This window comes from Curcuma longa, chromosome 1, assembly GCF_044706935.1.
Source record: "Curcuma longa cultivar G26 ecotype Majalengka, Jawa Barat chromosome 1, ITB_CL_G26_1.1, whole genome shotgun sequence".
Classification (NCBI taxonomy): Eukaryota; Viridiplantae; Streptophyta; class Magnoliopsida; order Zingiberales; family Zingiberaceae; genus Curcuma; species Curcuma longa.
The window spans coordinates 930,751-943,941 of NC_133861.1; the positions used below are offsets into that span (position 1 = coordinate 930,751).

At 35.0% G+C, this 13,191-nt stretch overlaps 1 pseudogene; it reads left to right on the top strand.

The window, feature by feature from the left end:
* Positions 1-1,207, top strand: part of LOC141814348 (uncharacterized) — a 9,285-nt pseudogene extending 8,078 nt beyond the window's left edge.
* The last annotated feature ends 11,984 nt before the right edge of the window (positions 1,208-13,191 follow it).

Sequence of the window (13,191 nt, forward strand, 5' to 3'; positions counted from 1 at the left end):
ATATATCATTTTAGGGCTGAGATCAATATAAAGCCGTGGAAGAAATTGAGTGAGGAAATGAAGGAGGCCAACAAGAAGTTGAAGTGGAAAAAGAGGCATCCATATGCATATTGGAAGGGCAATCAAGGGGTGTCTGCCCATCGACAAGACCTCATGAGGTGTAACCCTAGCAAAGCTCATGACTGGAATGCCCGAGTTCACAATCAGGTTCATTTCATTTTAATAATTAATTGTTAATATATGCTATAACAATGGTGGATGACCAACAGGATTGGGAATCAGAGATCAAGAACGGGTTTAAGGAGTCAAACCTCGCTGAACAATGCACCTATAGGTACTTTAATTTGCATGTATATACACATATGAATAATCTTATCTACCTATTGAACTTGAACTTGAACTTGCTATAAGGTACAAGATCTTTGTAGAGGGAAGGTCATGGTCAGTGAGTGAGAAATACACTTTGGCCTGCGACTCGCCCAACTTATTCGTGACGACGCACTTCTACGACTTCATGACGAGGAACTTGATGCCCGGACAACATTTTTGGCCTATCAATGAAAATAGCATATGCAGGTCGATTAAATTTGCAGTCGATTGGGGCAACAAAAACCAGGACAAAGTAAGTCATATATACATATTGAGATTATAAGTTTAGTTCATTATATTCTTTAGCCTCTAATCCTTGTGTTGGTTGGATCGAGCGAGAGCAGGCACAAAAGATAGGAAAGGAAGGAAGCGGGTTCATTTTGGACCAAGTGAGCATGGATTATGTATACCAATACATGTTACATCTACTGACTGAATACGCCAAGTTGTTGCGTTACAAGCCGAGTTTGCCAGAGAAGGCCACTGAATTGTGTTTGGAATCGATGGCCTGTGACAAGGAAGAAGGGAAGGTGAGGGAGTTCTTGATGGAGTCGATGGTGAGGTGGGCTAGCGATGCAGAGCCGTGCACATTGCCTCCTCCCTACAGCGCAGAAGAGTTGCAAGAGTTGAAGTCGAAGAAGATTGCGGCTATCAAGCAAGTGGAGAAATGGGAGAGAGAAGCTTGGGACAAAGGGCATTAACTAGCTACCAACCTACCTAATTGATCCTACTTAATTTGATCGATCACTTACAGTTTATACATTGTTGATTTACTTTTGAGTTTTAGAAGTAGCGCATAGAATCGATTATGACAAGAAATTTAATGAACAAAAGATTATTTAGCCATCTCAAAAGGAAATGCTTTGCTGATGTTGTTTGGAAGGCAAGGCAATAAAACCCAAAAACCCTAAAATCGAAAACCTTAAAACCTAAATCCTAAACTTTAAACCCTAATCTAAAAATTCATCTGAGAACATACATGATGGAGATATTTAATACATACAATGAGGAGATACTGTGTTCAAATTCTACCTACGATAATAATATCATCATCAGTTCAATGTGTCGGTTCAGTCAAATGAATATCTCAAGGAATATGAAGGATATAAGTATATAGACTGCTCCATTTTCGAACTCAAATTTTGACAAAAGAAATTAGCTAATTGACTTTGACAGATCTAGTTATAAATCAAAATCCCCCAAGCATCTATTCGAGCAATTCAAAATGGGCAGCAGAGGAGGCTGCTTGTTCCTACCAATTTCCAGAATAACATGCAAGAAATTAAACGACTTCGAGATTGACAGTCCCAACTGTTTGGGCATCAAATTCCATCGTTGAAATGTAAGACTATCCTCGGCAATAGTCCATATATTGCTCTAGAATATAATTTAAAAAGAAGAAGAAGAAGAAAAATTCTAGGTCTGACTCTCTAATCACAAACTATCATCCAAATAAAGACACAAAGAGGTGCTTGTCCTTTTATCGATATTTCACCTCAAGTCGATATAAAATAAGACAACATGAAGAATACCACAATTTATATATCTCATTCATATTCTCCCATGTGCTTTATTACGGGCCCATATGACATATGAGTAAAGTATTTTAGAGAAATTGATTTCTGTATATTCAAAAGTTTTGGTGCCAGTGACGAGGAAGCAAGCAGCTACATTAGACGTGTAGAACATGTACTTATCAACAGTCATGTTTCACAAAGTTTACGATGATCCAACAATTGAAATGATTGAGGAAACCATGCAGCTTCCAACTGATTGATGCCAACATTACTAAGAGAAACCATATAATTCAAGGTACGGGCACAATTAGAAATCAATCAAGATAATTCCAAGACTACAGAATGAGCAGATTATAATAATTGCATGGACTCGAACAATTTCACAAGATAACTTACAAAATGGCTACAATAATGTCTTTGAAAAACATACCTCAGCCACTTGTTTGCGCCCACAAAGCACAGCACCAGTGATGAAGGATTTAGTATATCTTTAGCTCTAGAAAAAAGGTGTATGCAATGTCGTAAAAACATATTTGACAGGAAGTAGAGTTTATAAAGAAAAATTAATCAGTCAGAAGAATTACCTCTGCATATCCTCTTTCGCCACTCCATCTTTCATCAAGTTGTGACAAAACAGGTATTATTTTCACTCCAGTTGATTCCTAGTCCTTGAATCTCTCCCAAACAGAATCACATTCAATTTCTTCAATAAATTTAATGATATTAAGATTTATAATCATGGTTGAATGATGGACTCATATCTGAGACCTGATATGTCGTTCTTTGAAGGTTTCTAGATCCATAGTAAAGGCTCACATCTTGTCTTTCAGTGGCACCAAAACCTGACTCGATGAGTGAACAAATGGGACTGTCACGACCATTCAAATACGATAAAGACATTAACAAACAATGCAAACCTGCCAACAACTGATTAAAAAATGTAGTATAGTAGAGAACTTGTACAGGATTCTGCAAACAAACAGGTAATAAGCTAAAGAGTCAGCCAAAAATGTTCCAATAGTTCCAGGAAACAAACAAAATGTAAAGTTGTCAAAGATTAGCCGATTGTACCTAGGTATGAAAGTAACAAACATCAACTATTGTGTAAAACAGATATTTAGGTCAGCTATATGGATCTCATCAAGCCATCGATGATCATACCTAAGCATTCAAAAAACATCAACTACGACAGTGTAATAGATATCTGAGTCAGCTAGATGTATCTCGTGAGCCCATTGAGCCATATGTGGTGCCATATACAACTCAAATTAGTCCAATTTCGATAGCATTTTCCACTGCTATATAACGTCCTCAACGATCAAGTCTTTATCCCACTACTTACGGCAATTGGACTGGATCCCCTATTATATCTTCATCTATATTTAAATGAATTATATTTTATTTTATGGTTGTTAACCAACTCTTCTTTGGTAACCCTCTGCTTCGATTTAATCTCATATAGCCTAATGGGGTATTGGTTGTTTTGCCGCTGATATACATACACTAAAACAGGTTTTAAAAAAAACAAATAATTGAAGCATAGACAAATGGAACGTATGGAAAATACCAATACAAAGTGAATTTTTCATCCTATTTCAATCAAATTGCCCATCGTGAAAGGGAAAATACTAATACAACCAAAGAAAAAGAAACTCTTTTATATGAAAGACAAAGGCGCAGCCAAAGGATTTTCAAGCAAAAAAGTTAGCATCTTGAGAAAAGTTGAAATGTAGCAGGAACTTCTACATGGAAACAAGAGCAGAACCCTACCTGATTCCAGATCCGGTGGCAAATATGAGGACGGTGGGAAAGGCGTCAGGAGGCGAGATAAGGTCTACCGGAATGAGGCGAGATAAGGTCTACCGGAAATCCCTTGCCCATGACCACACTCAGCGCCCAAGCCCGCACAGAAGGTCGACGGTGGAGCCGGGGGACCTCTTGGCGAGAAATTGGAACTCGCCACGGGAGGAGGCGAAGGATGGCGGGGAAGAGACGGCGAAAAGGGCGGGTTTTCGGCCTCGGGGACGCCGATCTGAAGGTACTGGCCCGGGGCGGTGAAGGATGCCGCCAGATCGGGAGCGTCGGAGATGTCCACGGCGACGTGGAATAGGGAGGCGTCCACGCCCGCGGGGGCGACGAGGTTGAGGGGCGACTGGGTCAAGGTCGCGGCGTCCTGCCTGACGGAGGCGGCGACGACGGCAGTGAGGGCGCATCGAATTTTTTATATAATATATATATATATGGAATAAAATATGATTATTATTTTTAAAATATATGAATTTGAATGGTAAATATTTATAATTATGGTTACAATAAATTTTAATCAAAATTTTTTTAATCGATAAATTTTACTTTTTTATTAATCATATTAGATTTATCAATAATTTTTAAAATTTTAATTTTTCATAAATCAAAATTAAATTTAATCATTTTTAATATTTTACGTATTTGATTGATAATTTTAATTTTTTTACTATTAAAGTTAGATTTAATCAATAATTTATATTTATTTTTATTAAAATGTAATCCATAATTTTTTAGTTTTTTATTGATAAATTTTAATTTACGGATAAAATTAGGTTTAAGAATTAAAAATATTTATAGATTAAACTTATTAGTAATTGATCTATTTTTATAAAAATACTAGGGCAACTATCAAAAAGGCTCCCTTTATTTACCGTATCATCAACATCGTGCTCTATTTTAAATTTTTTTTATCAAAAGAGCGTCTCACCCTTACAAAATGACACAAATATCCTCTGACACACGCACATATTGTAATAGTTACGATTTTGTAATTGCTACAATTGAGTTATTACACGGTTGTAGAAGCTCAGTTCCATAACTACTACAACTTGTATAAAATTTATTAACGAATAAAATAAATATAAATTATTAAAAGACATTATCAGAAAATTTTAATAATGAATAATAAGTGTTTGATAACCTGCTAAAAGTTGACAAAAATAATAAAATACCATCAAAATTCAAAAATAATAAACATCACATGATAACTATTTATTTTTGAGGAATAATAGCCCATTGGAAAGTGAAAAAATGATTTGTTCAAGTCTTTAAATTTGCAACCTCAGTTGATTCCGCTTTAGAATTAATTTCCAACAGTTGCCTTAGCTTTCTTTGCTTTGTAGTCTTCCACAGCGAGGTAGAAGGTACGCCTTACGAGGCCGATGCAGATGAACGTCAGAACCGGGATATTAAGGGATTTGGCAACTTCTCTATAAAACATCACAATAGACAGTAAACATGGTTAGCTAATTAAAAAAAAAGATAAATCATAATTAAGGGGAATATTAAGGGATTTGGCAACTTCTCTATATTTTCTAGTCTATCTAAACATGGTTAGCTAATTTATAAAAAGGATAAATCATAATTAATGCATATCAAATCATTCTTAAAATAAAACAAAGTGAGACAATCCTATTTCTACGAATTAAAAAGCCATTACCAAAATTATAATTTCCAAATAAGATAATATATTTTATAATATTAAATCCACCACAAATTAATATTGAAATCATGCCATGGTGTGTTTAATTGTTGCCTAGTCCAAAGACTGATACAAAAGTTTTAGACAAAAAGTAAAGCATAATAGACAAATAAATGTTAATTATCCTAGTCTGCATAAAAATAAACTTTCCTTACTAAATTAGTTAAGTGTTCTTGGCTGTTCTACATCTTAATTATATTGTGATGGAAATATATATATGATGTTGTATATTAACAACTAACTATTTGAATGGTACACTTACTCGTCTGTCATCGACAGCACTTCCTCCATATGTTTCCCCTTCATCCATTTTAGAACTGCAGTTGATAAAAAAAATTATTATGATGACTAATAATGCAAAATAATTTAAGTGATTATAAAGAAAAGAGGAGCAAGTAATTATTACATACAAAATTGGAAAATATACCGTGATTGAAGAATAACATCTAAATTAAAGATTGTGTATTATGTCATTGAATGATGCAATGGAGGAAAAACATATAGAATTAATGGGAATAAAGGAAGAATGAGGATATATGTGATCATACAGAGATACATTGTTGCGATGAATTCGTGAAGACCAAAGATCTTGAAGAAGACGTCCACGATCTTCCCGGAGTCATCGTCAACCTTGATCTGGAGCTTCATCCCTTTATCGTCGGATTCGTCGTCTGTTGCGTTGAAGAACCCCGTCCCAACCGAGGGATCATTCTTGTCAAAGGATGATCCGAAGTTCCAATAATTCTCAGAGTCATCCACCACCGTCTCGTCGTATCCTCGCTCGGCCGCGGCCCACATCACTTCGTCGCATGTTGGCGTGCGAATGAGCCCCGTACCAACCGAGGGATCGTTTTTGCCAAAGGATGATCTGGCGTTTCTAAAATTCTCCAAGTCCTCCACCACCTCCACCACCTTATCCACCACCCTATCGTGGTATCCTCGCTCGGCCGCCGCCGCCGCCACCCGAGCCCGTCGCCCCAATCCAAACCCTAGAATTCGCCATCCTGCAACCCTCAACATCCTTTCGTCGTCGTGCCTCTCTCTATTCCTCAGGTCGTAGGTTTTTATAGGTCGTTGCTTGTTGGGATGTGGATCGGGTCCCTGAAGAAATAGTATTTAAAGAAGAATATTTAGATTACTTAGGCAATTTTATTATATAAAAATTTATATAATTTACTATATAATTTTGAAATAACAATTGTATTCTATAATTTTTTTTAAAAAATATAACAACTTCTATAATATAAAAATAAATAAAATTTACTATTTAATCAAGATAATAATTAATTAATTAATCATCTTATCAATGAATGTTATAAGAACGGTTTGATCAAGATAATAACTAATAAATTATCTTATCAATAGCATTCTTTTCGCTTGCTCAGCTCGCGTAGTAAGAGTATTTAAAGAATATCTAAATTACTTAGGCAACATATTAATTAATCATCTTATTAATGAATATTATAACAAACGATTTGATCAAGATAATAACTTATAAATTATTTTATTGATGGTGTCTTTTTTACTTGCTCGGGTCTAGAGGTGAGCAAATCAGTTAAACCAAATAAATCGATCGATCAAACTGAACTGAATTTTTAATTCGGTTCGGTTATTTCGGAAATTTGATTAGTTTTTTAAAAAAATCGGTTAATTCAGTTAATTCGGTTCGGTTTCGGTTTTAAATTTTCTTATTCGGTTAAACTGAATAAACCGAATTAATTAAATTAAAAAAATAATTTATAAATTTTAAGTAAATAAATTTATCAATCTCTAATTTATTAATAAAATATTTATAATATTAAAAAAAATTAGATTAATTCATTAATTCGGTCGAAAACCGAATTAACCGATAAAATATCGGTTCGATTTGTTCGGTTTTTATTGGAAAATTCGGTCGGTTCGGTTGATTCGAAAAAAATCGATTTATTCGGTTTTCGGTTAATTCGATTCGGTTCGGTTTGGTTTTAACCGAATACTCACTCCTGCTCGGGTCCATGTAGAAAGAGTATTTAATGAATATCTAAATTACTTAGGTAACGTATTATATAAAAATTTATATATAATATATTAATTTACTACATAATTTTGAAATAACAATTGTATTCTATATAATTAAGACAGAGGACATGATGTTTTACTTTGCCACGTTCTATACCAAATTGTGCTTATTGCCACCATCCAAATACGAAAAGATGCGTATTTTATTTCTTCGTGCATTTGTTTGTATATTTGTAAACCTTTTTTTTATAACAATTTTGTATTTTACAATTATTCTAAACATCTACTTAATATTTTATATATCTAATTCCACAAGGCAATAAATTAAGCCACATGGCAATAAATTCATCATTTCATTTAATTTATTTATTTTAAGGCAATTTTCCTAATTAAAAGGCTCCTATTAGTTTTGCCTAAAAAATCTTCATCCTCACCTTTTATACTGTAATTAATTTTAAATCAGAATTTAATTGACTATTAAAATAGCGGAATGAATAATGATATATATATATATATATCTTTATGATTGTCTAGAACCTTTAATATTATACGTACGTACAAATTATATAACATATTTTAGCATTTAACTAAGTTTTAATAAAAACTTTATTGACTGTCAAAGTAAGAGTACGTAATTATATGTAAATTTGTAATAGGGATATCAATAATCATAATATAAATATTAAGAAAACGAAACAAATTCAACTCATTGTCCGTGATGGAGTAAAATAATATGCTTCGAATCACATTGGTAAATAATTTATTTTAAAGAAGAGAAATACCAATAATTTCATTTTTAAGGTGTTATTGAATAAATCTTAATTTAATTTGTACTTATCATTAATTATTGTCTATAAGTTTTTAATTTCTCAGTGGCCGGCCTAGAAATTAAACTCTTTCTTTCCCAGTGTCAGTCTCCACTAAGGCCAACATGCAAGTTGATGAGACGAGTCAATTGTTAGGTTTTTGCTATCAATTGCATCTAACTTCTAGATTTCTTGGGCTAATAACTACTCTTACTAAAATTATTTAATGTAAATTTTAAATTTCACAACCTTGAAGTTCATAAATCTAGTCAACTCGATCGCTCCTGTTAATGGAGGATCATCTTTGGCCTATGACATGAACATGTCAAAAAAAGTATGATTTTGACTAAAGCACCTCTACAAATCATACAACCAAGGCACCTATACATGGTCACAACTATGAAGGCAGGTTGACTTAATTAATATTTGTATGAAGAATTTTTAAGGTATTGGTCTCATCAATTAAGTCTTTACATGTGTATCTCTCAAACCTTCATAATTCATAACGATATAGGCATTATAAACACTTTTGTAAACCTAACATATTTAAGGAGAATTTTCATAGACCAACTCTTGCACAATGAATTCAGTATAGGTATAATCTCTAACAAACTAGATCTAATTATTTCGAGTCGATGACCTTGTCCCCGTTTGGTCTAATCTTTATCAATCAGCTTATAAGCATGATTTGATTGCCTAACCTAGCCCATTAGGTAGTAGAATTTAATTGTTGGTGAACTCACCCCTTGATTAAGGTTGACCAGGTTCGAAATGAGATTCAATATTTGATCAATATATTTGATGGTTTGAGCAAAATATCAAGTATGTTAAGTTGACTGAATACTCGATATGAAAAACCCCAAATGGATCATGATTGATTGAACACTTGACAGTTGAAAGTCCAACATAGAATTAAAAATAGAAAAGTTTAAGTAGGTCATGATTGATTGAGCACTTGAAAATTAGAAGTTCAATATGGAGTTGACAAAGAAAAAAATACAAGTGGATCATGGTTGATCACTACAAAAAAACAGTGATTTTGTGATGAAATTGGCGATGAAAAAATAAAAAAATTTTGTCGCTAAATCGTTTTGTGACGACTCTAGCGATAAAAACTTTTTCGTTGCCAAAAGCCTGTCGCAACTATTGGCGATGAAAGTTTTCAAATTCGTCGCAAAATTTGCGACGAATCTTAAATTCGTCGCAAAATTTACGACGAATCTTAAATTCATCACAAAATTTAGCAACAAAATAGTATTTTCATTCCAAAAGATAGCGACAAAAAAAATTTCGTGGCAAAGTTTGCGACGAAAAACTAATTTGTCGCTAACTTTCGGGAAATCGGACGGAAATGTCGACGATTAAATTGGCGACGAAAAATGATTTTTTATCACAAATTGGCGACGAAAAATCATTTTCATCGCCAATTTGACTCGAAGGTGGATTCGACTGCCGTGAAGCTCTAGTCGAGTCGTTAAATCTTCTGTTCGCCATCAGTCGACTGGCCTTCAAGGTCAGTTGACTGAAATCCAAAAACGACTCGACTGGAGTTAAATCCAGTCGACTGATGAGGCATAACAGGTGTGAAAACTTTGTGCCAGTCGACTGATCTGCCCACTTCTGTCGACTGGCACTAGTGAAAAAGGGCTGAAATGAATTCTTGAACCGGTGGTTGGCGACGAATATCTAGTTTTCGTCGCTAATTGACGACAAAAAACCAATTTTCATCGCAAATTGATGACGAAAATTGATTTTTTATCGCCAACTTGCCTCGGAGATTATTGTTTCACAAATTTGACGACGAATCAGGTAAATTCATCGCCAATTGGAAACGAATCCATGTTTTCGTCGCAAAAGTGGCGACGAAAAATTCTAATTCGTCGTAGAATTTATGATACAACAGTAAAGTTTCGATATTTTTGCGACAAAACCTAGATTCGTCGTAAATTTCATCGCAAATTAAAAAAAATTTGACAGCTTCGATTTGTTTCTCCGAAATATGAAACCTGTTTATAATACAATATCACCAATCACATATAAAAATATAATACAAACATATTGTAACGCCCGCCCTTAGGTGGGGCGGCGGACGCTACATTTTCTTTTTCGTTCATATAATTATACATATGAATCACAAACATTGCAGCGAAAATTAAACATTCATACATGATAGTGATGTATTCATATGTGATTGGAAACCTTTCTAATAAACCTTTCTAATTCAAAACTAATTCAAGCATGTCTGGGTATCTAGATCTAACTAAAAAAAACATAGCTAGGGACAGATGTATTAAGGGGCTCGGGGGGGGGGGGGGGGGGCCATGGCCCTCCCAGCCTAAGTTGAACCTTTAATGTGTTTAGACCCTTAGGGTTACTAGTTAATAGGTTTTAGGGTTAATGGGTTGTTGATCTATTGGATCCTAAACCAACCCGATAAGCCGATAAGGAAACCTAGAAATCGCGAGTTTGCCTTCATTGGGTCCCGATCGCGCCTCCGTCTTCTTCGTGTCTTCGTCGGGCGCGGCGGCAACAACTTCAGCTTGGATTGCTGGCGATCTGCAAGGTGGCTGAGGACGCCGATGAGTGAAGGGTGGATTGGGCAGTGTCGGTAACAGGGTCAATCGACGGCAGCAGTGGCGTGAAGGGCAGACCGGGAGAGTCAAAGAGAAGAAGTAAATCGGGTGAGTATATTATGCTATGTTAGGTTTTTGTGCTAAGGATTATAAATGTTAATTTAGTTATTCTTTATTTTTTTATATAATTATTTAAGTGATTAAGTTTGTACTTAGGTCCTTGATATGTATCTTTGGGCAATTCTTTTGTTCAAATGAGTATATCGTTTTCATTATATGGCCCCCCCCCAAATATGAAATCCTGGATCCGCCCCTGAACATAGCATATCATTCTTAACCAGAACCATAACTCAACATGTAAAGTTAGACTAAACATCCATAACATAAAGTAAATCCAAACATCCCAAAAAGGTGAAATATAAAACATGCAAGTACTAAGTTCAGAATCTAGAATGGTAATAGGATCGTTCTCTGCCAAGTCACTACCACACACACACTTGCCCTTCCTGCTGCTTCCCATTCCTTAGTAACCTTTAGTTTGATCTGCAACATAAGAAGGTAAACTATAAGCACGAAGACTTAGTAAGCTTCTTTCCTACTCACAAAAATTCAAACGTCACATAAGGCATGAATGTACATCACATAAATAAAACACATAAAGCATGAATACACATTAGCATTAAATGAAACACATAAGCATGAATACACCTTAGCATTAAATCATGTGCATAAACAATGAGGATGCTTTTTGAAAACATATATATAGTAGTTAAACATAATCATCATCATCATCCTTGTTGTGGTCCTCGGTTTGTACCCATTCATCATTTACGCGCATTCCTAAGTAAGTACGAGGTAGCTAGTCTCGACCTACTAGGGTACTAGGCATATTATCCTTCAACCTAGGGGCATTCTTAAGGTACCCATCCCTTAGACCCTTTCAGGATCCGGTACAAGCCATGCATAAAGTAAAATAGCATACATGATTTCCTTTCTTTTCATAGTGAATGTTCTTTAAACATTCCATTACTCATAAGTCATGCATAGCATAAATATACATTCAAGTATAAGTATCAACATGATTCTTGAAGCATAACACAACATAAAATATAATCTCAACACATATAACATGGTATGGAGTAAAGCATAACATCATAGAAAAACAATATATACACATGCCAACTTATCACTTCATGGATCATAAACCATCCCTTAAATTTCATACCACTTGTAATTAATACAATTCAAAGCATAACCAACCATGGATGAATATAATTGGAACCCTAATCCAACCAAACCCTAATCCTTCCTTGAGTGGCCGTAACCTACATGGGTTCATCATGGCATGAAAATTCTTACAACTTGAAATTTATACATATTTAAGCATAACCAAACATGGATGAACATAATTGAAACCCTAATCCAACCAAACCCTAATTCTTCCTTGAGTGGTCGAAATCTACAAGCATGGTTTCTTCATGATTTTCAACCACATCACACAAGTAAACATAAATTTCATAAATACAATAGTTAGAACCATTATGTTGCAGGTGAAGGAAGTCTTACCTCTTGTGCTAGGGTTCCCAAAATAATTATGTGCCCTAGAAGTAAAAGATGAAATATCTTGCCTTAAGAATCCCCTTTGTTCCTCTTTGCTTCCCCTAGAATCCCCAAGTCTTCACTAGATCTCCTTGTGAGCCTTGTTGATGGAGAGAAGCCCTAAAGGAATTTCGATAATGGGAGAAAAGGAAAGAGGAGGTTTCGGTGAAGAAGAGAAAAGAAGGGAATGGGAGGTTTCAAAATGTCTTTGGCATTTTTTTCTCTCATCAATTACTTATAGTGAATGAAGGGAATGAGAGGTTTCGGCCATAGAAGAAAATGCCTTCATTACTCATAGTAAATGAAGGGTTATGTGTCTTTTCACTTGGTGTCTCTTCACTTTTCATGGTGCCTCTTCATGTGCCCAACACATATCTACAATTTCCCTTATCCTTCTAATAGCACATCCTTGCTAGGGCTCATGGTTACCTTATGTATTCCTAAAGCTTGCCACTACCTAAGGTCCAAGGTTTAATCCTTGGCACCAACATTTTTCTTACTCTTTTTCTTTTACTTTTGGCAAAGCCCACATAAGGTAAAGTCCAACAAGAGTTATGCTATTCTTTTTAATCACATGGAGCCCATTGGATTTTAGGATAAAACACTACTAGTGATCCATTAAGGATTTTCACCATTAAAGTCCATGTTGTTAGTGCAGGAAGCACTAGCAGATCAAACCTGAGTTTTGATTATGGAACTAGGATCAAGTTAAGTATGTGGTTTGGCTAACCAGGTTGAATTGAGCTTGCAGAAAACAGGTTAAGTCCTAGTGCTGCTAGGCATGAAGTCTTGGCAGAGTCAAAGTGCACCAGGCAGAAGTC